This window comes from Jaculus jaculus, chromosome X, assembly GCF_020740685.1.
Source record: "Jaculus jaculus isolate mJacJac1 chromosome X, mJacJac1.mat.Y.cur, whole genome shotgun sequence".
NCBI classification, from domain to species: Eukaryota; Metazoa; Chordata; class Mammalia; order Rodentia; family Dipodidae; genus Jaculus; species Jaculus jaculus.
In genome coordinates this window covers 152,146,407-152,173,770 of record NC_059125.1, presented here as the reverse complement: position 1 = coordinate 152,173,770, position 27,364 = coordinate 152,146,407, and positions in this window count along the sequence as shown.

Sequence of the window (27,364 nt, the reverse complement as noted above, 5' to 3'; positions counted from 1 at the left end):
CATCACTCATATTTAATCTGCCACTTCCTCTGTAATGTTTCCTGGACCCTGGCAAATATGACAGAGATGATTTGTCTTGTGCTAGGTATCTTAACCATCTTCCCTTGCCTTTCTGATGGGTCTTGAGTCTCCCTAGTATTTGATGCCATCTATAAGAAGCAGATTCTCTAGCCAAGAGTGAGCAAAGGGGATAAAGACATTTAGAAGAATTTTTTTGTTTCTTTGTTTTTGAGGTAAGGTCTCACTCTAGCCCAGGCTGACCTGGAATTCACCATGTAGTCTTGGGCTGGCCTCAAACTCACAGTCATCCTCCTACCTCTGCCTCCTGAGTGCTGGGATTAAAGGTGTGCACCACCACACCTGACTCATAGAAGACTTTTTGACAGGCATAACATCTCCTTTTAGTCAGTGGAAGCTTCCCTATAGGGTTTATGACCTTCCAAGCCAGGATTCTGACATGGTTCTCAGTATCAGGCATGTATTTCCTCCCACTTAGCAGGCTTCATATCCAATCAGAGAGCAGTTGATTAACCTCAAGGATAAACCTTTTAGTAAGTTGAGCCAGGAAAGCTACATTCATATGTAGATAAAAATGAAATTTCTTTAACGAGAGGAACTATACATCTACCTCACACTACATGCAAAAAGTCAGGTTCACAGGTTAGAAACCTAAGTATGAAGGGTAAGGCTATAAGTGATTTACAAAAGTGTAAGAATATTTCCATTACTAGGAGTAAGTGGTTATGTGGGTGCTTGCTTTGGAATTGTTCTGTAACATGTTCCAGTCTCTAAGCAACTCCAGATCTGCTTTCTGTCACTAGAGAGTCATTGGCATTTTCTAGATTTCCACATAAGCAGAATCATACCGTAGACACTCCTTGACTGCCTGATCTCCTTCACCCAGCACAATTATTTTTGAGATCAGGCTGTTGCGTGTGTTAATAACACTTTCCTGTTTTTAATATCTATTTATTATATTCAAGGAGGGGGGAGGAAGAGGTAGACAAAGAGAATGGGTGTACCAGGGCCTCCAGCCACCACACACAAGGCACGATTACAAGACACACAAGGTGGTGCAAATGTCTGGAGTTTGATTGCAGTAGCTGGAGGCCCTAGCACACCAATTCTCTCATACACGCACACACACACACACACACACACACACACACACACACATACACACACGCCCATGCACACATGTGTGCTCTCTTTCATTAAAAAAAAAGAAATAAATATAGCAGTTCATTAATTTATTTTTTGGTTTTATGAGGTGAGGCCTCACTCTAGCCCAGGCCGGCCTGGAATTCACTATGTAGTCTCAAGCTGGCCTTGAACTCAGTGATCCTCCTACATCTGCCTCCCAGGGCTGAGATTAAAGGCGTATGCCACCATGCCTGGCTCAGTTCATTCATTTTCACTGAATCTGAAAGTTTGCTTAATCTTTAGACCCTGCTGTGAAATTACATCCTTTGTGCAACGGACCCTATAAATAGCCATTATAAAACCACCTAAGTGGAACTCTCAAGACATGTCTTGGAGATGCATAAAGTCCTTTCCTAAGTGTCTCTCTCCCCCAGACATCTGCACTTTAATATGAAGCACATGCTATCCCTTACGTCTGCTTGATACATTTGCTAGCCTTGCTTCACTCTGGTCCTCCTGAGAGTCTTTACTGCTGCGTAGTCAAGGATCTTTCACCTGAGTGGAGGTCCCTACGAGTTCCAAACGTCTCAGTCGGCTGGGGGCTGTGCTGGACCGTGTCTCCCGGCTGCCTAGCAGCATTCCTTTGCATGGATGAACTTTGTTGACTTCCCATAGGAAGGACACTGGAGTTGTTTCACTTGGAGTTACCAGGGACTTAAATACACAGAGAGGTCACTTCCAGGCAGACATGGCTGACTACGTATCACATGTGGTCCTACGCCCCAGAAAAGCTAGGGCAAAACAAGCTTGAAGAGCGGAAAAAAGTCATAAATCTATGTGATGGGGAGGGCAGGGATGAGACAACAGCAACACTGTTCTGGGAGTTGGGAAAACAGCACTCCCAAAGTCAGATGGCAAGCTGGTAGAGAGAATGCCAAAAACCCAGGAAGTGGGGCTAGGGCAGAGGGTGGCTAATCGCTCCTAGAGTGTCAGGTGCTGGGGTAGCCTGCCCTCCTAGCCACACTGCCAGTCCTGTATCCTCTGAAACCCTCTATCCCAGGCAAGCCTGCTTGCCTCTGTACTTCACCCACTCTAACAAAAACATGGAGCTTTACTCTCCAGAGAAGGCAAAGCGAGGCACCAGTGGGCTGGGCCTCAGGTCCAATTGACCAGAGTGATATTGTCCCTGCACCAGGGCAATGCTGGGAACATACGCAGCCTGCCTGTGTAGGACAGGATGCGTACTCTGTTCGGGATCCCAGAGGCTAACAATGTAAAGACTCTTTGAGTTTCCAGAAGCCAGGTGTGGTGGCTCACGCCTGAAACTCAAACACATAGAGGCTGAGGCAGGAAGATTGCTGAAAGTTCCAGGCCAGTCTGTGTCACACAGCAAGACCCTAATTCAAAAAAAAAAAAAAAATCCAGGCATGGGCATGATGATGCCCACCTTTAATCCCAGCACTCAGAAGCAGAGGTAGGAAGACCACTATGAGACTGAGGCCAGCCTGGGACTATATAGTGAATTTGAATTCCAAGTCAGAATGGGCTAAAGCGAGGCCTTATCTGAAAATACCAATAAAATAAAATAAAATAAAATAAAATAAAATAAAATAAAATAAAATAAAATAAAATAAAATAAAATAAAATAAAATAAAATAAAATAAAATAAAATAAAAATTCTGGGGCCAGATGTGGTAGTACACAACTGTAATCCCAGCACTTGGAAGGTAGAGGCAGGGGATCGGGAGTTGAAAACCAGCCTGAGCTAACTGAGATTGATATAAAGATTTTTTTAATCAAAAGAAGAGAAGGGGAAAAAAAAGAAAAAAAAAGAGAGAGAAAGACAGAAAGAAAGGTGGGAGGGAGGAAGAAAGGAAGGCATTTTCCAGAGAGCTCATTATCAAGAGTTAGCAGTCAGAATGGCTATGGAATATTTATAAATAAACGTGTCAGCTGTGGCCATAAGAGAATACAAAATACCGGGCATGGTGGCACACACCTTTAGTCCCAGCACTCGGGAGGCAGAGGTAGGAGGATCGCTGTGAGTTCAAGGCCACCCTGAGACTACAGAGTGAATTCAAGGTCAGCCTGAGCTAAAGCGAGACCCTACCTCAAAAAATCAAAAAAAAAAAAAATGAGAGAGAGAGAGAGAATACAAAGTTCATTGCTATGTGGGACAGCAGCAAAGTGGTCCTGCCTTTGCTGGGGTTTCTGGAATAGGCAGTCAGGTCAGGCAGAGGACTTGGTTTGCAGCCCAAAAAGTTTCAGGAAGCTTAGGGCACTTGGTCTTGGCATGGTTAAGGCAGAGGGGTTATAGCCTCCTGAGGAGTACGGGTGTGAGAGAGATGAGCTAGACCTTGGGCTATTTGTTTGCATATCAAAGGCCTGCTCAGTGATCCCTAACTATGTTGGAGGAAAAGCATTTCAAACCTAGGACTCTCGGTAGCTAAGTTATTAATGCCATCACAAGGCAGAATAGAAAAATTATCAGATATGCCAGTTTTCAAATTTACCCTCCCCACACACATTCTGTTTCTAGGAGAATTGCTGGAGAATATAGCTTAGCAAACTCAAGGAAGACATGGGGCAGTGGGGGTCCAAGATCCAACAGAAGTCAGAGGTTTAGGAGACCCCAGCAAGGAGGATTTGCCTTAACGACAGGTTCCAGGTTTGAGGACACCCAGTCTGAATCAGAAGTGTGATGCAAGATACAGACACATGTAATTCCTGCTCCCCATCCCATTCCTATAATTGACTGAGGACCCCTGATTTCAGGAGAACTGTCAGGGAAGCTGAGGGCAGCCTAAAACCTTCTCAGTTTCCTTCTCCTGGGACCCTAGACCCCAGAGTCGTGGGGCTGCCCCTTCCTAGTCCACTGTGGGCTTACTGCCCTGTTCTTCATGGATCATGCTATTAGTGTCTTACCGAAAGAAAGAACTTACCAAAACCGATGTCACCTAGGGTTTTGTGTCTTACATTTAGGCTTATGCTTCATTTGACTTAATGCTTGTTAAAGGGTGTGAGATGTGTGCCACAGTATGCCTAAGTGGCTGTGACAAAAAGCCTTACTGGCTAATTTACAAGCAGTAGAAGTGAACTGTTTATTGTTCTGGAGGCTGGCAATCCCAAGTTTATAATGCCAACAGATCTGGTGTCTACTGACAGCCTGTTCCACTATGGCCTCCTCTAGAGGCCTCATAGAGTGGGAAGGGCAGAAGAACAAGGTAGCTCTCTGGAGTCTTTTATTTTGGGCTTTTTACAGGTTTTGTTTTGTTTTGTTGGTGGAGGAGGTGCTAGGGAAGGAACCCAGATCCTGGAGCATGCTAAGTATACCTTCCAACACTGACACTACCCTCTGTACTGGAGCCTTTTTTTAAAAGATTTATTTTTATTTATTTATTTATTAGAGACAAAGTGAGGAAGGGAGAGTGAGTGGGTGAGAATGGGCGTGCTAGGGCCTCTAGCCACTGCAAATGAACTCCAGACGTATGTGCCACCATGTGCATCTGGATTAACGTGGGACCTGGAGAATCGAACCTGGGTCTTTAGGCTTCGCAAGCATGTGCCTTAACCACTAAGTCATCTCTCCAGACCTGGAGCCCTTTTTATAAGTACACTAGGAGCCCTTATTGCATTTAGGTCTCCAAGAGGCCCTATCTCCTATTACATTCACCTTGGTAGTTAGGTTTCGTGTGTGTGTGTGTGTACTGTGGATTGGTATGTTATATGTTTGCACGTGAAAGTGCAGGCACATATGTGCTACGCTGTGCGTGTAGAGGTTAAAGAACACTTCAGTGTCAGTCCTTACCTCCCACCTTTTTTTGAGGCAAGGTCTCTCTTTCTTCACCACTTTAAACACTGAACCCATTGCCTCAGGTTAGTAGTTAGGTTTCAACATAGGAAATTTGGAGTGAAACATTCATTAAAACTACAGCAACATAAAATTATACATATTAATGGATAACATAATGTTTTACAACATTTATACATTGTATAATGTTTAAATCATGTTAAACACATCTACTTAAACATTTATCATTTCTAGATGGGCGTGGTGGCGCAAGCCTTTAATCCCAGCACTCAGGAGGCAGAGGTAGGAGGATCGCTTTGAGTTTGAGGCCACCCTGAGACTACATAGTGAATTCCAGGTCAGCCTGAGCTACAGTGAGACCCTACCTCAAAAAACATACATATAATTTCTTTATATGAATATATTCCAAATCCTTTCTTCTAGCTTTTTGCAATGCACAGCCCATAATTGTTAATGATTGTAGAGAAACCCTGTCGTGCACACCAGCACTTCTTGCTCACATTCTAACTTGAACTTAGTGCCCATTGATCGACTTCTCTCATCTCTCTGTTCTTCCTGCTCTCTGAAGACTCTGGTAACCATCATGCTACTCTCAACCTCTGTGAGACTGACTTTTTTTTAACATTCTACTGATGAAAGACCTTGTGCGGTTATTGTCTTTCTGAGCCTGGCTTATTTCACTTAACACAGTGATCTCAAGCTCCATCCATGTTGTTCCCTGTGTGTGTGTGTGTGTGTGTGTGTGTGTGAAAAACATCCCACTGCATCCCATAAATATATACATTAATATCCTCATCACCTATGAGATAAGCCTTCCCTTTCACCTTGTCTGTACTTGAGACATTTCCACTGCTCAACAATCTAGACTTGGAGACCATCATTTTGAGCAAACTAACCTTTCTTTACTTGAATGAAAAGTTGCTCAGCTCATAAAGATGCATTATACTTTATGGTTAAATGAACCCTTCCTTGACAAAATTGAATTTGCGTATACTGTGTGTGTGTATGCATGTGTTTGCACGTGTGTGTATGCATGTGTTTGCACGTGTGTGTATAGGCCAGAGGATAACCTTGAGTGCTTTTCCTCGGTAATGCTATCCACCTTTTTTCTTGGGGGGGGGGGGAGTAGAGTATTGTGGTCCTCCAGTCTCCAACCCTTCAGGACTATAGTTACATAGGTGCTGGGAAATCGAACTCGGGCAGTCTCAGGCACTGTCAAGCCCTCAGTCTTGTATAGCAAAAGCAATCTTAAGTACTGAGCCAGCCATCCAGCTCTGCTATCCACCTTTATGGAGATGGCATTTCTCAGTGATCTGGAGTTCACCTATTAGGCTAGACTGGCTGACCAGTGAGATCTAGGGACTTGCCGTCTCTGCCTCCCCAACACTTGAATTATGAGTCCATCATCACACCTAGCCTTGAAAAAACAATGGGCACTGGGGATCAAACTCGGGTCCTCATAATTTCAAGGTAAACATTTTATGGACTGAATTTTCTTTTAAAATATTACTTATTTATTTATTTTTAGCTTTTAAAAAGTATTTTATTTTTATTTATTTACTTGATAAAATTGATAGAGAAGGAGAGGAAGAGAGGGGGAGAGAGAGAGAGAAAGTATGGGCATGTCAGGGCCTCCAGCTGCTGCAAATGAACTCCAGATGCATGCACTACCTTGTGCATCTGGCTTACGTGGGTCCTGGGGAATTAAACCTGGGTCCTTTGGCTTTTTAGGCAAGTGCCTTAACCACGAAGCCATCCCTCCAGTCCTGTTTTAACTGTTGAGCCATCTCTCCAGCTCCCAAAATTATACTTAAAAAAAAGCTTTTGACAACTTCTATTAATATAGACAATATACCAAGATCATAATTCCCTCCCATCACTCCCCTTTTCCCCCTCCCATCCCCCCTCCACTAAATCACTTCTTTCCAACTAGTCTCTCTCCTATTTTGATGTCATTCTTTTTTCCTCCTATTATGCAGGCGTGGTACAGGTAGTGTCAGCCACTGTGAGTTCATGAATATCAAGGCCACTTTCTGTTTGGAAGACAGCATTGTAAACAGTGTAACAGTGAGGTTTTTTTTTTTTTTTTTTCCAGGTAGGGTCTCACTCTAGCCCAGGCTGGCCTGGAACTCACTATGTAGTCTCAGGCTGACCTCGGACTCATGGAGATCCTCCTACCTCTGCCTCCAAAATGCTAAGATTAAAGGTACGCACCACTGTACCTGGCCCACTTTGATGAGTTTTGAGATACTCCAGTGGTCACCATCATCTGAAAAGAGAAGCTTCTCTAACCAAAAGCTAGAGTTAGAATTAATACATGGGCATAAACATAAGTGTTTAGATGGCAGTTTGATGAGCATAATGCATTCATTTAGTCAGACAATAGTATTAGTTCCCTGCCTCCCACCCAGGATTTATGACCTCCCCAGACATAGGCTTTTGACTACGTTTTCAGTACCAGGCATGAATTCCCTCCAGTGGAGTGGGCCTCAAATCCAATCAGAGAGCAGTTGGTTTCCTCTATAACAGACTGTCAGCTGCCATTGCATCAGTTGGTACATTTGGCCTGGCTGGCCAGCTATAGAGCTTGATACACTGCTGGTTAATACCATAAATGACCTTTCTTCTCCCAAAGGCCGTGTGCTTTATCCTGACAGCTAGTTAATAGAGAGAAGGCTTCCAGCTCAGCTCCAGCTTGATTTTTTTAAATATTTTATTTATTTATTTAAGAGATGAGAGAGAGATAGAGAAGCAGATAGAAAGAGTGGGAACACAGGGGCCTCTAGCCATTACAAACACACTCCAGACCCATGTGCCACCTTGTGCATCTGGCTTTATATGGATACCGAGGAATGGGACATGGGTTCTTAGGTTTTGCTGGCAAGAACCTTAATTACTAAGCTGTATCTCCAGCCCTCCAGCTTGATTTCTCAGTGCCCTGCAACCCTAGCATATGGGGTCTTTAGCAATAGGGTCATACCATTTAGTTTTGGTGGGCAACCAAAAGCCTTGGCAATAGCCTGTAATGTTTAGGTGGCATCATAAGCCTCCCTGGCCAACAACTTGCTGGAAGGTATCCCACCCAAGCACTGAAATTTTTCTAATAACAATCTATGGTTTCTGGGTACAACATTATCCACTTCCATGGGATACTTCTGCTTAAACTGTTGTTTGTTTTTTCGAGGTAGGGTCTCACTCTAGCTCAGGCTGACCTGGAATTCACTATGTAGTCTCAGGGTGGCCTTGAACTCATGGTGATCCTCCTTCCTCAGCCTCCTGAGTGCTGGGATTAAAGGTGTGTATCACCACACCCCGCTTTTAAACTGTTTTTTAATAAAAAAAATTATTTTATTTATTTGTGAGAGGGAGGGAGGAATAGAAAGAGGCAGATAGAGAGAGAATGGACATGCTATGGCCTCTAGCCACTGCAAAAGAACTACAGATGCATGTGCCACCTTGTGCATCTGGCTTATGTGGGTACTGGGGAATCGAACCTGGGTCCTTAAGATTAGCAGGCAAGCACCTTAAAACTGCCAAGCCATCTCTCCAGGCCCAAACTCTCTCTTTTTTAGCACACATATTATTAGCTAGGAAAGAAGTAGGTTTCCATATGGCTTATTCATAACAGCTTAAATTTTGACCCTCCTCCCACCTCTTCCTCTCTTCTACCCCTCCTCTGATCCCACTCAGGCCATTCGACCCCTGGTATTCTGCCCCTCTACTTACATATCTACTATGCCCTTCCCTTAAGCCCTCCATCTCCTCCCTCCCTCATGAGCCCTTTCTATCTTTCTGGCCTCTACTGTTGACTTTTACTTGAGCTCACATACAAATCTAAACATTCATAGCTAGGATCTACATATGAGAAAGAACATGCCATGTTTGGCTTTCTGGGCCTGGGCTACTTCATTAGTATAATCTTTTCCATACATTTCCCTGAAATTTTTATAATTTTGTTTTTCTTTATAGCTAATAAAACTCCATTGTGTAAATATGCCACATCTTCATTATCCATTTATCACCTGAATGGAATCTAGGCTGGTTCCATTTCTTAGATATTGTGGATAGAGCAGCAATAAACATGGGTGAGCAATTATCTCTATAGTAATGAACAGAGCCCTTAGGGTATATGCCAAGGAGTGGTACATTGGGCCTAGCTGGCCAGCTATAGAGCTGGAGCATATACTAAGTCTATTTTAGCTGTCTCAGAAATTTCCACACCAATTTTCACATTGGCTGCATCAGTTTACATTCCCACCAACAAAGGAGAAGGGTTTCACATCCTTGTCAGCATTTACTGTCATTAGATTTCAGGATGATAGCTATTCTGACAGGAGTGAGATTGAATCTCAAAGTAGTTTTACTTTGTATTTTCCTGATGGCTAAGGAGGTAGATAGATGTTTATTAGCCATCTGTATTTCTTCTTTTGAGAACTCTCTATTCAGTTCTATAGCCCATTTTGTTTTTATTTTTCAAAAAATATATATAGGTAGGATATGGTCTCACTCTAGCCCAAGATGACCTGGAACACACTCTGTAGTCCCAGGCTGGCCTGCAATTCATAGTGATCTTCCTACCTCTGCCTCCTGAGGGCTGGGATTAAAGGCATGCACCATCACACCTGGTTTATAGCCCATTTTTTAAATTGGGTTGTTTGAATTATTATTATTAAGTTTTCTGAGTCCTGGATATTAATCCTCTATCATGTGTGTAGCTGACAACGATTTTGTCCCATTCCTTTTGCTGCCTCTTTGCTTCATTCACAGTGTCCTTTGCTATACAAAAGCTTTTTAATTAATTAATTAATTTATTTATTTATTAATTTATTTATTTGAGAGTGACAGACACAGAAAGACAGACAGAGGGAGAGAGAGAGAATGGGCGCGCCAGGGCTTCCAGCCTCTGCAAGCGAACTCCAGACGCGTGCGCCCCCTTGTGCATCTGGCTAACGTGGGACCTGGGGAACCGAGCCTCGAACCGGGGTCCTTAGGCTTCACAGGCAAGCGCTTAACCGCTAAGCCATCTCTCCAGCCCTGCAAAAGCTTTTTAATTTCATGAGGCCCCAATGGTTGATCAGTGTCTTTCTCCCTGAGCAACTGGGGTTCTATTCAGAAAGTTACTGCATTTGCTTATATGTTGAGGTATCTGCCTACCTGTTCCTCTATCCATTTCAGAGTTTCAGGTCTGATGTTAAGGTCTTTGATCCATTTGGACTGAATTCTTATACATGGAGAGAGAGAAGGATTTATTTTCATCCTTCTACATATAGATATCCAGTTTTCCCAGCACCATTTGTTAAAGAGGCTATCTTTTCTCAAGTGATTATTTTTGGCATTTTGTCAAAACTCAGATGGCTTAACTGCCTCTGTTTACAGGCAGTTCATCTATTCTGTCCCATTGATCTTTGTGTCTCTTTTTGTGCCAGTAACATGCTGTTTTTGTTACTGTGGCTCTATAATACAGCATAAAATCAGCCATATTTTGTAGCTCAGAATTACTTTGGCTATTTGAGGATATTTTGTGTTTTTAAAAGAGTTTTAGGATTTTTTTTCTATTTCAGTGAAGAATGCCATTGGAATTTTGATGGGAATTGCATTAAATGTGTAGCTTGCTTTTGTAAGATTGCCATTTTCACAATAATGATTCTTCCAATCCATGAACATGGGATGTCTTTATATTTCCTAGTGTCTTCTGCAATTTCTCTCTTGTGTGTTTTAAAGTTTTCATTATAGAGATTCTTCACTTCCCTGGTTAAGTTTATTCCAAGGAGCTTTATTATTTTTTTTTGAGACAAATATGGATGAAAGTGGTTCCTTAATTTCATCCTCAGCATGTTTGTTATTGGTTTTTAGGAAGGCTACTGATTTCTGCATATTAATTTTGTATCCTGCTACTTTGCTGAAAGCATTTATCAGCTATAACAGTTTTCTGGTAGTCTTTAGGGTCCCTTATGTATGGAATCATATAATCTGCAAATAATGATAATTTGACATTTTTCTTTCTTATTTACTTATTTGTTAATTTTTGCTACAGCCCAGGCTGACCTGGAATTCACTATGTAGTCTCAGGCTGGCCTCAAATTCTTAGAGACCTCCTCCTCTGCCTCCCAAGTGCTGGGATTTAAGGCATGTGCTACCACACCTGGCCTCTTTCTTATTTAAAAAAAAAAAAAAAGCATTTTTATGGGCTGGAGAGATGGCTTGCCTGCAAAACCAAAGGACACAGGTCCAATTCCCCAGGACCCACATAAGCCAGATTTACAAGGTGGTACATGCATCTGGAGTTCCTTAGCAGTGGCTGGAGGACCTGGTATGCCCATTCTCTCATTTTCTATCTGCCTCTCTCTTTCTCTTGCTCTCTCTCTAATAAATTTTATTTTTTTAATTTATTTGCAAGCAGAGGAAGGGGGAAATGGGCACACCAAGGCCTCTTTCTACTGCCAATGAGCTCCAGATGCATGTGCCACTTTGTGCATCTGGTTTTGTATGGAAACTGGGGATTTGAAGTCGGGCTGTTAGGCCTTCCAAGCAAGCACCATCTCTCAAGCCCTCCTTTCTTATTTGTATCCCTTTTATTTGTATCCCTTGTCTTATTGCTGTAGTTAAGATTTCCAATACTACATTAAATAAAAGTGGGTATTCGATTCCCCAGAACCCATGTAAGCCAGATGTACATGGCGCATGCATCTGGATTTCCTTTGCAGGGCTAGAGACCCTGGCATACCCCTTCTCTCTCATTCACTCTGTCTTTTCTCTCTCTCTCTCAAATAAATTAAATCAAATATTTTTTAAAGTGGCTATGGTAGTTTGAATGGATGTACCCCAATAGATTCAGGAGTTTTATTTAAACTTGTAACTTGGTGTCACTGTGGGTGGATCCTAGGTCCAGCCCCAAGGTGTGTTTGGGGCAGATCTGGAATTCCCAGCTAAAGAAATGCAGAGCGCTTGAGCTCCGCCTGGGGTTCCTGGAGTGTGCTTGCTCATGGTGCCTGTGCTGGTTGCTTTTCTCTCCGTGTGTGGACCTGTGAAAGGGGGGCAACTTTGGCCATTAGGGTACCTCCCCTGCATCTGTAAACTTCAATAAACTCCCTTCCTCCTATAAACTGTGCTTGGTTTGGGAGTTCATCCCAGCAACGTGATGCTGACTGTGACAATGGGAAAAGTGGACATCCTTGTCTTGTTCCTAATTTTAGTGGAAATGTTTTGAGTTTTTTTCCCGGTTTAGTACAATATTAGCTATAGGTTTGTCATAAATACTCTTTATTATGTTGAGATATGTTTCTTCTATTCCCACCTTCTTCAGATTTTTTTTTTTTTTTTTTTTTTTGGTTTTTCGAGGTAGGGTCTCACTCTAGCCCAGGCTGACCTGGAATTCACTATGTAGTCTCAAGGTGGCCTTGAACTCACAGTGGTCCTCCTACCTCTGCCTCCCTAGTGCTTGGATTAAAGGCATGTGCCACCACGCCTGGCTCTTCTTCAGGATTTTTATCATGAAGTGATGTTGGATTTTTTTCAAATGCCTTTTCCAAATCTATTGAGATGATTATATGATTTTTGTCCTTCAGTCCACAAAATTATACCTTTAAGAGCAAGATATGCTAGCACATGCCTGTAATCCCAGTACTCAGGAGATAGAGGCAGAAGGAATTCAAGGCCTATCTTGGACTACATGATAGGACCTAGCCTCAAAAAAGTTATACTTTTGCCGGGTCTGATGGTGCATGTCTTTAATCCCAGCACATGGGAAGCAGAGGTAGGAGGATAGCTGAGTTTGAGGCCAGCCTTGGGCTACATAGTGAGCTCCAGGTCAGCCTGGATTAGAATGAAACCCTGCCTTGAAAAGAACAAAAAAGTTATATTTTTGATATAATATTCTTTGAAGTTGCCTTTGTCGGATACTAATATTGCTTTTCCCTTAATTTATATGTGTTCACCCAGACCAAAAGCAGCTACTGAGAACAGGCAGGTCAAATAGAGGGCCTGGGAGATGGCTTAGCCATTAAAGGTGCTTGCTTGCAAAGCCTGAAGTTCTGAATTCAAAAAACTTCAAAAAGTGGCACAAACGTTTGGAGTTTACTTGTAGTGGCAAGAGGTTCTGGCATGCACACACCCTCATCTCTCTCTCTCAAATAAACAAAAAAATTAAAAATAAGAATTCAGGGCTGAAGAAATGGTTTGGTAGTTAAGGTGCTTGCCTGAAAAGCCAAAGGACCCAGGTTTGATTCCCCAGGACCCATGTAAGCCAGATGCACAAGATGGCGCATACATCTAGAGTTCATTTGTAGGGCTGAAGGCCCTGGTGTGCCTATTCTCCCACCCCCACCCCCGCCACCAAGTAAATAAAATAAATTAAAAATAAATAAATAAAAATAAGAATTCAGGTCTGGAAGGATTGCTTAGTGGTTAAGGTGCTTGCCTGCTAAGCCGAAGGAGCCAGGCTTAATTCCCCAGGACCCATGTAAAACATATGCATAAGGTGCACATGCACCTGGAGTTCATTTGCAGGGGCTAGAGGCCCTGGTACACCATCATCTATCTCTCTCTATCTGCCTCTTTCTCTCTCTCTCTCAAATAAATAAATAAAAATAAAAATAAAAATGTAAGAATCCAGATAAAGATGGGCATCATGGCACAGCCTTTGATCCCAGCACTGGGGCAGCAGAGAGAGAAGGATCACTGTGAGTTTGAGGCCAGCCTGGGCTAGAGTGAGACCCTGCCTTGAAAAAAAGAAAAAAAGAAAAAAAGAAAAGAAAAAGAAAAAGGAATTCAGATAATTCAATTAACTGGATCTAAGGGATGGATCAGCTAAGCCATTCCTCAGAATGGTGGTAGGCCTAAGGTATGTCTTTGGGAACTGGATTATATGCAATCATTTCTTTCAGAAATAAGTGATTATCTGAGAGGAACTATTTTAGAACCTATGTCAAACAACCTACGACAAAATGTTTGATGGCAAAGCCTAGCAAACCCAGACACATGGTGTAGCAGCAGTCAGAAGAATGAACATGGAAAACTGAGAGAAAGCCAAGCATCTGAGAAGCTGCTCTTCCAAAATGGAACATAAAACTCAGAAACTGTTAAGATCTAAGTGTCCATTACATTAAAACAATAAAATCAAGCTAGGTGTGGTGGTGCACGCCTTTAATCCCAGCACTGAGATAGGAGGATTGCTGTGAGTTCAAGGCCACATAGTGAATGCCAGGTCAGCCTGAGCTAGAGTGAGACCCTGCCTCGGAAAACCAAAATAAAATAAAATCATTTCAAGAAGTCTAATCTTATCAAGAGGGATGGCTTAGTGTTCAGTCAAGTAATAAAGGTTTTAATTATTATTCAAAAGCATAAATAAAACCACTAGCATTGGGAGACGTGTGGCTCAGTGTTAATGTGCATGCTTAGCAAATTGCAAGGCCCTGATTTCAATTCTCAGCCCCAAACAAGGAGAAAAAAAACCACTAAAACCCAGACTTGGTGGGCCAGGCCTGTAATCACAGCTACTGTAAAGGCTAAGGCAGGAAGACTGTTAAGGACAGCCTAAGAACTTAGTGAGAGTCAGTTTCAAAATTAAAAAAAAAGACAAGGTTGTTCTATAAACCTGATTAAAAGCTGTGGGTGGAGAGGGCGTGGAAAGGAACCTACTGCTGTTATTTTCCTAAATGGATGCATTGTGCCCATTAAACCACCTTCGAAATTTTATGCTTATGCTCATAGATTAGTGCTGCTCTCAGCCTTGGTCAGAGAAGCTTCTTTTAGCAGTGGGGTATGGTTAATACAGAGACATATAACTGATTAAAAAAAAAAAACAAAAACAAAAACAAGCTGGGCGTGGTGGCACATGCCTTTAATCCCAGCACTCAGGAGGCAGAGGTAGGAGGATCACCATGAGTTCGAGGCCACCCTGAGACTCCATAGTGAATTATAGGTGAGACTCTACCTCGAAAAACCAAAAAAAAAAAAAAACAAAACAACAAAAAACAGAATAGGGGGCTGGAGGGATTGCTTAGTGGTTAAGGCACTTGCCTGAAAAGCCAAAGGGTCCAGGTTTGATTCCCCAGGACCCATGTAAAGCCAGACACACAAGGGGGCGCATGCATCTGGAGTTCGTTTGCAGTGGCTGGAGGCCTTGGCATGCTCGCTCACTCTCTCTTCTCTCCCTCCAAATAAATGGAAAAAAAAATCAGAATAGGGCTACAGAGATTGCTAAGTGGGTTAAGGCTCTTGCCTACAAAGCCTAACGACCCAGCTTCGTTCCCTAGAACCCACGTAAAGCCAGAATTCATTTGCACCAGCTAGAGGCTGTGGTATAACCCTTCTCTCTCTCTTTCTCTCTCTCCTTGCAAATAAATAATCTCTCTCTCTTTGCAAATAAATAAATAAAATTTAAAGTGACATCAAACAAGAAGGGGAACTAGTTGGAAGAAGGGTTTTCTGGAATGAGAGGGAGACAAGAGAATGTAATGGGGTGAATGTGATCAAAATATATTACATATATGTGTGTGAAATTATCAAAAATCATATCCTTGAATCATAACTCACCAAATTAGAATCAAAGAGTAAAATGAAGATGGAAAATCAAAAAGAAAAAGAAGAAATGTGTTAGTACTATAGCTCAGTGGTAGAGCACTTTCTTAGCATGTACAAGATTTTGGGTTAGGTCCTCCAACATTCCTTTCACTTTGTTTCACATGAAAAGAAAAGCCAAACCTAGATTGAAAAGAGAAGTGACTACTAGAGAGACAGGAAGTAGAGAGAATCATAATCCATCATGACAACTAGAAACCTCCTTGGGAACCAGGAGGGCCCAATAGGAAACCCTGAATTCTGCCTGATGAATTGCTGAGTGATATGGGGATATCTCAAACAGATGTAGCCAGGTGGAGGGGCACACACCTTTAATCCCAGCACTCAGGAGACAGAGGTAGGAGAATCACTGTGAGTTCGAGGCCACCCTGAGAATACATAGTGAATTCCAGGTCAGCCTGAGCTACAGTGAGACCCTACCTTGAAAAAAAAAAAAACTGTTGTAGACAAGTTTAAACTCTAGATGTGGCCAATCATGCAGCATTCCCTTGCTTTTGTGAGTTTTACCTGCATACACTAAACTAGATTCTCTCATTAAATATCAGAAAAAATTATATTCTTCTTCTGGCAAAAGGGACCCATTTTGAAACAATCACATTCAACAGTACAAACAGGAAAAGGGTGAAGTATTAAAGTGTTGAGAGGAAAATACCTCGAATTCTTTATTTATTTATTATTTATTTATTATTTATTACAAAAAGTATCCTTCAAGAATAAAGAAGAGGGCTGGAGAGACAGCTTAGGGGTTAAGGCACTTGCCTACAGAGAGAAAGGACCCAGGTATGATTCTCCAGGACCCATGTAAGCCAGATGCATAAGATGACCCATGTGTCTGGAGTTCGTTTGCAGCTGCTGAAGGCCCTGGCATGCTCATTCTCTCTCTTTTTACCTGCCTCTCTCTCTCTCTCAAATAAATAAAATTTTAAAAGATAAAAAAGAAAAATAGTGCGGGTGTGGTGGTGCACGTCTTTAATCTCATCATTCCGGAGGCAGAGGTAGGAGGATTGCTGTGAGTTCAAGTTCACCCTGAGACTACCTGGTAAATTCCAGGTTAGCCTGGGCTAGAGTGAGACCCAACCTTGAAAAACAAAAATAAATAAATAAATAGCTGGACATAGTGGCACATGCTTGTAATCCTAGTTAAGAGGGGGTTGAGGTAGGAGGATTATAAATTCAAGGCTAGTCTTGGCTTTGTAGTGAGCTCTAGGCCAGACATTTTCTAAAAAACAAGTATTGGGGGAATTTGTTGCCAGTAGATCTGCCTTGCAAGAAATCTTACAAGTTTTTTTAAAGAGAAGGAAAATGGCCAGGTGTGGTAGTGCATGCCTTTAATCCCAGCATTCAGGAGGCAGAGGTAGGAGGATCTCCATGAGTTCAAGGCCACCCTGAGACTACCTAATGAATTTCAGGTCAGCCTGAACTAGAGTGAGAACCTATCTTGAAAACAAAACAAAAACAAACAAAAAAAGAGAAGGGAAATGGTATAGGTCAGAAGCTCAATCTACATAAAGCAAGGAATAACATTGAGGAGAGACTGACTATTAAAAGATTTATTTGGGGGGGCCGGAAAGATGGCTCCATGCATAAAGCACCGACCTCTCAATCCTGAGCAAAATTCAATCCCCAGGCCCCAAGTGGAAAAGCTGGAAGCTGTGGCTGGTTTCTGTAATCCCAGCACACTGACTGCAAGATGGGAGGCAGACACAAACGAATGTGCCAGAAGCTCAAAGAGAGCACAGCAGAGAACAACAGCAGAGAAAGATCCAGAAGGAGAAACCGTGCCTCAAGTGAAGTAGAAAGGTGAGGACTGGCCCAAAAGTTGTCCTCTGACCTTTGATCACACCTCCATGGCATGCACACAACTACACCCATACACATACACATGTGTATGCATATACAAAAATATTTGTTTTATTTTTTAAAATATATTTTATTTATTTATTTGAGAGAGAGAAAGAGAATGAGCATGCCAGGGCCTCCAGCCACTACAAACAACCTCCAGATGCATGTTCCCCCTTGTGCATCTGGCTTGTGTGTGTCCTGGAGAGTTGAACCGGGATCCTTTGGCTTTGCATGCAAACTCTTTAATCACTAAGCCATCTCTCCAGCCCCCCAAATATTTTCAAAATACCTTTATTTGGGGCTGGAGAGATGGTTCAGCAGTTAAGATGCTTGCTTGCAAAGCCACTGGCCGAGCTCAATTCCCTAGAACCTACAAAAAGCCAGATGTACAAAGTGGTGCATGCATCTGGAGTTCATTTGCAGTGGTTAGAGGTCTGGGCATGCCAATTCTTTCTCTAGCCAGATTTAGTGGTGCACACTTCAATCCCAGCACTTAGGAGCAGAAGTAGGAGGACTGCTGTGACTTCCAAGCCACCCTGAAACTACATTGTGGATTCCAGGTCAGTATGGGCTAGATAGAGAGAACCTATCTCAAAAAAAAAATGTTAGAGAGAGATATAGGGTGAGAGAGGGAAGGGAGAGAGGCATTATGGGTACACCATGGCCTTTTGCCACTCCAAGCAAGCCCCGAATGCATGTGCCACTCTGTGCATCCGGCTTTACGTGGAGGGAATTCATGCCTGATGTTGAAAACCTCGTCAAAAGCCTATGGCTGGGAAGGCCACAACCCTAGGGGATGAAGGTACTTCTGTTGTTTGGCTACATGGATGTATTATTCCTACCAAATTGCCCACTAAATCCTTCTATTTATTCATTCATGCTCTTTTCACTTTTTGCTAGAAAAATCAGTCTTTTCATATGGCAGTGACTGCTGGGGATACTTAAAACCCATTAGTGGAATGGGGGTGTGGAGGAGGGAAATGGGACCAACACATGCTTTGTCCATACAGCAAAGTTTCTAATTAATTAAAAAAAAAACTCAAGGGCTGGAGAGATGGCTTAGCGGTTAAGGCACTTGCCTGCAAAGCCAAAGGACCCAGGTTCGATTCCCCAGGACCCATGTAAGCCAGGTGCAAAAGGTGGTGCATGCATCTGGAGTTCATTTGCAGTGGCTGGAAGCCCTAGGGTGCCCATTTGCTTGCTCTCTCTCTTTCTCTCACTCTTCCTCTTTCCCTCTCTCAAATAAATCAATAAATAATTTTAAAAAATCAAAGTGCTGAGAAGTGACAGTTGAGTGTTCAGCACTTAATGAAATATCTATGTCACACACTCCATGGCTTAGGGACCATATATAGCAAAAGAGATGATGGAAAGAATGTAAGAGCCAAAGGATGGGAAGTAATGCTTTGGAATCCCATCTCCTACATACAAGTAGCCATATGCATGACCTCACAGTGTCTGTCATTCTCTGAACAAGACCTGCATGATACTTGGCCCACCAACAAGTTCTTATGGATGATGGAGGAGATGAAAACCACATCAACATAGAAGAGGAAATAGAGCGGGGGAAAAAGTGAAGGTTCAGTGGAGAGGGGAGGAAAAAGGAGGGTGGTGGCAGGGAATTATGTAAATTGCTAAGTAAAGTTTCAATTTTATTTAATTAAAAAAAATTATTGTGATGAGGAGGTAATATGATCGAGAATGGAATTTCAAAGGGGAAAGTGCGGGGGGGGGGGGAATTACCATGGGATATTTTTTTATAATCATGGAAAATGCTAATAAAAATTTTAAAAAATTAAAAATCCAGTCAGAGAGCAGTTGTTTCCCCCCTAACAGATATGTCATCATTGCATCAGTTGGCACATTTTACTTGGCTGGCCAGCCGTAAAAGCATTCATGGTCTACTGCTTGTTAAGACCATTGATGACTTTTGTCCCACACAGGTTGCCTAGCACTTTGCAGCACTGTGACAGCTAGTCAGCAGGGAAGAGGTTCCATCTTAGCTCCAGCTTCATTTCTCAGTGACCTGAAGCCAACGAATGTGGTGTCTTCAGCAACAGGGCCTTACCATCTAGCTCTGGTGGGGAACCCAGAGCCTTGGTTATTAAGCTATATTGTTTGTGGGCATAAGAGCCTTCCCGACTAACAACGCCCTAGGAAGTATATCCCACCCTGATTGTAGTTTGTGCTCATTCATTCATTCATCCCCCTGCCCTGCAGCCATGCCTGTCACCTTAGTCCCCTCTTGCTGGTCCCTTTCTTATCCCCAAATAGACTTCTTTCTGCTTTCATGTTACATGTGTTTGTGTGTGTGTGTGTGTGTGTGTGTGTTGTGTTTTTTTCAAGGTATATGTAGTCTCAGTGTGACATGGAACTCACAGGGATCCTCCTACCTCTACCTCCTGAGTGCTAGGATTAAAGGCATGCATCACCATGTCTGACTTTTTTTGTTTGTTTTGAGGCAGAGTCTCACTAGCCCAGGCTGACCTGGAATTCACTCTGTAGCCCTAGGCTGGCCTCAAACTCATGGTAATCCTCTAACTTCTGTCTTCCTAGTGCTGGGATTAAAGGCATGAACCAACATGTATTCTATTGTCCCCTTTAAGATCTCTTTCTTCCCCTCTCGTGGTCACCTTTCTAATTTCATCATACACATACACACACACACACACACACACACACACACACACACACACACACAAATGTGGGATGAGCACATAAGAAAAAAACATGTGGTATTTGTCTTTCTGAGTCTGTTGCAAAAGGTGGTGGCTTATTTCACTTAACATAATGATCTCCAGTTCCCTCCATTTTCCTTCAAGTATAATTTCTATTTTTCTTTAAAACTAAATAACACTCTATGGTCTAGATGCACCACATTTTCTTTATCTATTTATCTACTGATGACAGGCATCTAAACTGGTTCTGTTTCCTGGCCATTGTGAATAAAGCAGCAATGAACATGGATGTTCAATTATATCTATAGTCACATGCAGAGTCCTTAGAGCATATGTCCAAGAGCGGCATAGCTGGGTCGTTTAACAGTTCGTTTCATTTTGTTTTGAGATAGGGTCTCCAGCCCAGTCTGATCTTGAATTCACCCTGTAGCCCAAGGCTGGCCTCAAACTCAAGATGATCCTCCTACCTTAACTTCCTGAGCACAGAGATTAAAGGTGTGTGCCACCATGTCCAGCCTCTTTTAAAATTTTATAAAAATATGTTTATTTATTTATGGAGAGAGGGAGAGGGAAAGAGCAAGTACCTCTTGCCACTGCAAACAAACTCCAGGCACTTTGTGCATCTGGCTTTATGTGGGTACTGGGCAAGCAGGTTTTGCAAGGAAGCACTGAACCATCACCCAGCCCTCATTTAATGGTTCCATTTTCAGCCTTTTGAGGAACCTCCATACTGATTTCCATAGTGGCTATACTAGTTTACATTTCTACCAGCAGGGACTAAAGGTTCCTCTTTCCCCACATGCTCGCCAGCATTTGTTGTCACTTGGTTTCTCTTTTTACTTTATTTTACTTTTATTTATTTGATAGAGAAAGAGGGAGAGAGAGAGAATGGGTTTGCCAGGCTTCCAGCCACTGCAAACAAACTCCAGACGCATGTGCCCCCTTGTGCATCTGGCTAATGTGGGTCCTGGGGAATCGAACCTGGGTCCTTTGGCTTTGCAGGCAAGCACCTTAACTGCCAAGCCATCCCCCCAGCCCTCAATTGTTTTCTTGGAGTGTAATGGAACCTCAAAGCAATTCTAACTAGCTTGTCCCTGATGGTTAAGGATGCACAGCACATTTTTAGATGTTTATTAGCCCTGTGCATCCACTCTTTTTAGAATGGTATCCTCAGTTCATTTGCCTTAATTGATTGGGTGACTGTTTTGGTGTTTAACTTTTTGCAGGTTTTAAAAATATTTATTTATTTATTTATTTATGAGAGAGAGAGAGAGAGAGAAACAGAAAGAGAGAGAGACAGAGAGAGAACAACTTCAGGACCTCTGCCATTGCAAACAAACTCCAGATGCATGGACCACTTTATGCATTTGGCTTTATGTGCTTACTGGGAATTGAACCCAGGCTATTAGGCTTTGCAAGCAAGTGCCTTTATCCACTGAGCCATGTCTCCAGCCCATTTTTTTTTGCAGTTTTAAAAATATATTCTAGGTCTGGAGAGATGGCTTAGTACTTAAGGTGCTCACCTGCAAAGCCTAAGGACCCAGGTTCGATTCCCCAACACCCATGTAAGCCAGATGCACAAGGTGGTGTATGTATCTGGAGTTCATTTTCAGTGGCTAAAGGCCCTGGCACACCCTTCCTCTCTGACTGTCTGCCTCTTTCTCTCTCTCTATCTGCCTCTTTTTCTTTCTCTTTCTCTCAAATAAATAAATTAAATATTTCAAAATATGTACTAGATATTATCCTCCTGTTTGAGAGCATTTGATTAAAATTATTTTCCATTCTGTAGGCTGCCTCTTCACTCCATACCAATTCATTTTCAAGTGCTGAAACAGACTCACATAACTTAGACAAATTCTACTTAGTTATAATGTGTAATTATTTTTATAGATTATTAGATTGGACTTGCATTTTTAAAATATTTTATTTTCACTTATTTACTTAACAGAGAAAGAAGGTGAGAGAGAGAGAGAATGGGCACTCCAGGGCCTCTAGCCACTGCAAACAAACTCCAGATGCATGCACCCCCTTGTGCATCTGGCTAATGTGGGTCCTGAGGAATCGAACCTGGGTCCTTTGGCTTTGCAGGCAAATGCCTTAACTACTAAGCCATCCCTCAAGCCTACTGAGATATCTTCCTAGACCCTTTGGTTTTAGATTACTTTTTTGGTTGCAGTCTTTACTAAATGCTTATTGTGTTCTTTTTATTTATTTATTTGTTTATTTATTTATTTATTTGTTTATTTATTTATGAGAAAGAGAGAAAGAGGCAGGTAGAGAAAGAGAGAATGGGCACAGCAGGGCCTCCAGCCACTGCAAACAAACTCCAGATGCATGTGCCACTCTGTGAATCTGGCTTTACATGGGTATTGGGGAATTGAACCTGGGAAGTCAGGTTTTGCAAGCAAGCACCTTTAACTGCTGATCCATCTTTCTAGCCCTTTTTTGGGGAGCATTTTTTCAAGGTAGGATCTTTCTCTGGCGCAGGCTGACCTGGGATTCACTATGTAGTCTCATGGTGGCCTTGAACTCACAGTGATCTTCCTACCTCTGCCTCCTGAGTGCTGGGATTAAAGGTGTGCGCCACCATGCCCAGCTCAACTCTGTTTTTAAAATAATTTTTATTGGGAACTTTAATATATGACCATACTGTAAATTGGTTGCATTCCCATCTTTAAGGCAACGCTGGCCTGATAGAATGAGTTAGAGGTGTCCTTTCAGTTTCTATCTTCTGAAAGAAAGCATAGAGAATTGGTATATTGATATATTTTCTTTCTTAAATGTTAGGTAGAATTCACCAATGAACCCATCTGTGCTGAGTTCTTCCCATTTTAGAAAGTTATTAATTACTGGTTCATTTTTTTAAATAGATATAATTACTGGTTCATTTTTTAAAATAGGTCATTCAGATTCTGGTATGAGTTTTGGCAGATTGTACCTTTTTTGTTGCTGTTGTTTGAGATAGGGGCTCACTCTAGGCCAGGGTGACCTGCAATTCACAATGTAATCTCAGTGTGGCCTTGAACTCATGTTCAACTCTGCCTCCCAAGTGCTGGGATTAAATACGTGCATCACCATACCTGGCCTCAGATTGTACCTTTTTTTTTTTAAATAATTTTATTTATTTATTTATTTGAGAGCGACAGACACAGAGAGAAAGACAGATAGAGGGAGAGAGAGAGAATGGGCGCGCCAGGGCTTCCAGCCTCTGCAAACGAACTCCAGACGTGTGCACCCCCTTGTGCATCTGGCTAACGTGGGACCTGGGGAACCGAGCCTTGAACCGGGGTCCTTAGGCTTCACAGGCAAGCACTTAACCACTAAGCCATCTCTCCAGCCCTCAGATTGTACCTTTTAAGGAACTGGTCCATTTTATGTAGATTATCAAGCTTGTGAGCATATATGTCGATTCTCATGCTATTCCTTTATTATTATTTTTGTTTGTTTGTTTTTGAGGTAGGGTCTCGCTCTGGCCCAGGCTGACCTGGAATTCCTTTATTATTTTTAAAAATATTTTATTTATTTATTTGAGAAAGAGGAAAGGGAATGGGTGCACCAGGGTATCTAGCCACTGCAAATGAACTCCAGATGCATGTGCCACCTTGTGCATCTGGCTTTACATGGGTACTAGGAAACTGAACATGGGACATTAGGCTTTGCAGGCAAATGCCTTAACTACTAAGTCATCTCTCCAGCCCCCTATTTTTCCTTTTCATTCCAAAAAATATTTATTTATTTATTTATGTGTGTGAGAAAGAAAGAGGAGGGGAGAGAGAGAGAGAGAGAGAGGGAGAGAATGGGTGTGCCAGGGCCTCTAGCCACTGCAAACAAACTCCAGACGCAAGTGCCACCATGTGCATCTGGCTTATGTAGGTTCTGGGGAATTGAACCTGGTTCTTAGGCTTCATAGGCAAGTGCCTTTACTGCTAAGCCATCTCTCCAGGCCTATTTTTTTTTCTTTTTATATTGAGGTACTCTTGTTAAGTTTGCCATGAACTTACTCTGTAGTACAAGCAAGCCTTGAACTGGCAATCCTTCTTCCTTAGCCTCTTGAATAGCTGAGATTACAAGCAGCTACACCAGGCCCAGATTTTTCCCACTGATTTTTTAATTTGTTATTTCATTGCTTTCTGCCATAATTTTTGTTATTTCTTTTCATGTGGTTGCTTTTGACTTAATTTCCTCTTCTTTTTCCAGTTTCCTAAGGTGAAAGCTTAGATTATCAATTGTGGCTGTGTCTTCTTTCCATATTGAAATCTCCCCATTAAGTATTTTTCACTTTCACAAAGTTTAAGTTGTATTTTCATTAGTTCAAAATCTTTTGTACATTCTCTTGAGATTTTGTTTCTGTGACATATGTGCTATTCACAAGCATGTGGGTTCATCTTAATGTATTTAGGTAGTTTTTTGTTTTGTTTTGTTTGTTTTTCCAATGGTAAGGTCTCACTCTAGCCCAGGCTGACTTGGAATTCACTATGTAGTCTCAGGCTGGCTTTGAACTCACAGTGATCCTCCTACCTCTGCCTCCCAAGTGCTGGAATTAAAGGCGTGCGCCACCACACCCAACTCTCAGTTATCTTTCTATTAGTGGTCTTTAGTTTAATTTCATTGTGGTCTAAGTGAAGATATCATATTAATCTATTCTTTTAAACTTATTAAAGTATTAATTTGTTTAAATTTGTTAAAGCATAAAATTAGTTAAGATATGCATGTTTTGGGCCCAAATATTATCTATCTTGGCAAGTGTTCCATGAGAGAGTTAGAAGAATGCATTTTCCTGCTGTTTGATGCAGTTGCCTCTATGCCAGTTCTATCCAGTTGGCTGGGGTTAAACCATGTCCTTTCTCACTTTCTTTCTATGGAATGTGTGTATTCTGATTGAGAAATGCTGAAATTTCTAAATATGATAATGGACACATCTTTCTCCTTGTAGTTTTATTTATTTACTTTTGGTTTTCCGAGGTAGGGTCTCACTCTAGCTCAGGATGACCTGCAATTCACTATGTAGTCTCAGGGTGACCTCAAACTCACGATGATCCTCTTACCTCTGCCTCCTGAGTGCTGGGATTAAAGGCGTGCGCCACCACACCCGGCTTTCCTTGTAGTTCTATCAGTCTTTGCTTTATATATTCTGATGCACTGTTGTTAGGTGCTTATGAAATTAGTTGGCCTCTCATCATTATGTAATATCCCTCTTTATCCACAGTAACTTTATTTTGAAGTCTCCTCAGTTTAAAATAAGTATAGCTACTGTGGTTTTCTTTTTATTAGTGTTAGCACAGAATATATGTTCACTTCCATTCATGTACTGTTTTTGTTTCTGATCCTGGGGGATCATTAACCAAGGACCTGAAGAGTTCTCTACCCCTAAGCTTTACCCAGCCCAGCCCTCATCTATTTCCTTTTACCCGTGTGTGTGTGTGTGTGTGTGTGTGTGTGTGTGTGTGTGTGTGTGTGTGTTTGTGTGTGTGTCTGCCTGTCTTTCTGTCTGTCAGAATCTGGATGCTTTTGTGACACTTTTTGTGTCTAGCTTTACATGGGTGCTGGGGAATTGAACCCATGCCAGTGCCTTTAACTGCTGAGCCATCTCCATAGCCCTCATCTATTAACTTTTTTTGTATTTTATTTACTTATTTATTTATTTGAGAGAGACAGAGAAACACACACACACACACACACACACACACACACACAGAGAGAGAGAGAGAGAGAGAGAAAATGGGTATACCAGAGTCTCCAATCACTGCAAATGAACTCCAGACACATGTGCCACCTTGTGCATCTGGCTTAGGTGGGACCTGGGGAATCAAACCTGAGTCTTTTGGCTTTGCAGGCAAATGCCTTAATCATTAAGCACTCTCTTCAGCCCTCATCTATTTACTTTTAGTGTGTCTTTTTATTTTATGTGGAGTTTTTGTAGATAGCATATATTTGGGTCATGATTTTGATGCACTCTGGCAATCTGTCTTTTAATTTGTACATTTTGTATATCTATATTTACTATCAATGTTTAAAGTGGTTGTTATAGTTGGATTAATAGCTATCATATTTGGTAAATCATATGGAAACCTACTTTTTTGGACAATGAAACACCCAGAAGCCATAGATTATTAGTAGAAAATTTTCCGTACCAGGGATGGGATACCTTCCAGTGAGTTCTTGGCCAGGGAGGCTCCTGATGCCCCCCAAGCATTACAGGGCATTGCTGAGGCCCTTGGTTTCCCACCAGTAATAGATGGTAAGACCCTATTGCTGAAGACTCCACATACTTTGGCTGCAAGGCCACTGAGAAATCCTGCTGGAACTAAGCTAATAACCTCCTCCATGTAGACCAGCTGACAGAAAGCTGGAAGAAGCCATTCTGCATGCAGTTCAATGGGAGAGAGAGAAATCACCAGTGAAGATACTCATCAGTGGACACTGCAAGCCTTATATTTGGCCAGCCAGGCCAAATGAGCCAACGGGTGCAATAGTGGCACGTCTGTCATGGTGGAAACCAACTGCCCTCTAATTGGACTGGAGGCCTGCTCCATGGGAGAGAATACATCCCTGATACTGAAAACCTAAAATGGGAGTAGTCATGAGCCCTAGGGGTGTAACGTCTGCTGCTGTCTGGCTAAATGTATATACTATGCTCACCAAACTTCCCAGTAAGTACTTCTCTTAATGTTCATACCCATATATTAATGCTACTCTCACTTTTGGTAGAGAATCTTCTCTTTTCAGATGGCAGTGACCTTGGGATGACTCAGAAGGCATCATGGTGCTGGGAAGAAGTGACAGGAGTGCTCAGTACTGAAATATCTCTATCACACCTTCCGAGGCTCAGGGTCCATTGCAGAAGAGGTGGTGGAAAGAATGTAAGAGCCAAAGTAAGGGTAGGACTCCTTACAACGTGCCTCTCCAGACACAAAATGGCCTGGATATCCATGACCTCACAGTGCCTGAGACTACCTGCACAAGACCATCATAGGAGGAAGAAAAGATCATGACATCAAAATAAAAGAGACTGAAAGGAGGAGGGAATATGATGGAGAGTGAAGTTTCAAAGGGGAAAGTGTGGGGGGGAGGGAGGACATTACCATGGGATATTGTTTACAATCATGGAAATTGTTAATAAAAAAATAATAATAAAAAGAACACCAGGGTGGCAGGACTTAATGATGCAGGCAGCCTGGCCTCCTAAGTCACCAGGTTAAAAAAAAAAATATATATATATATATATATCATATTTGGGACTGGTTTCATTTTTGCTCATCTTTTATCTTTTTTTATTCTTCCCTTTGTGGTTTTTAAAAATATTTTATTTACT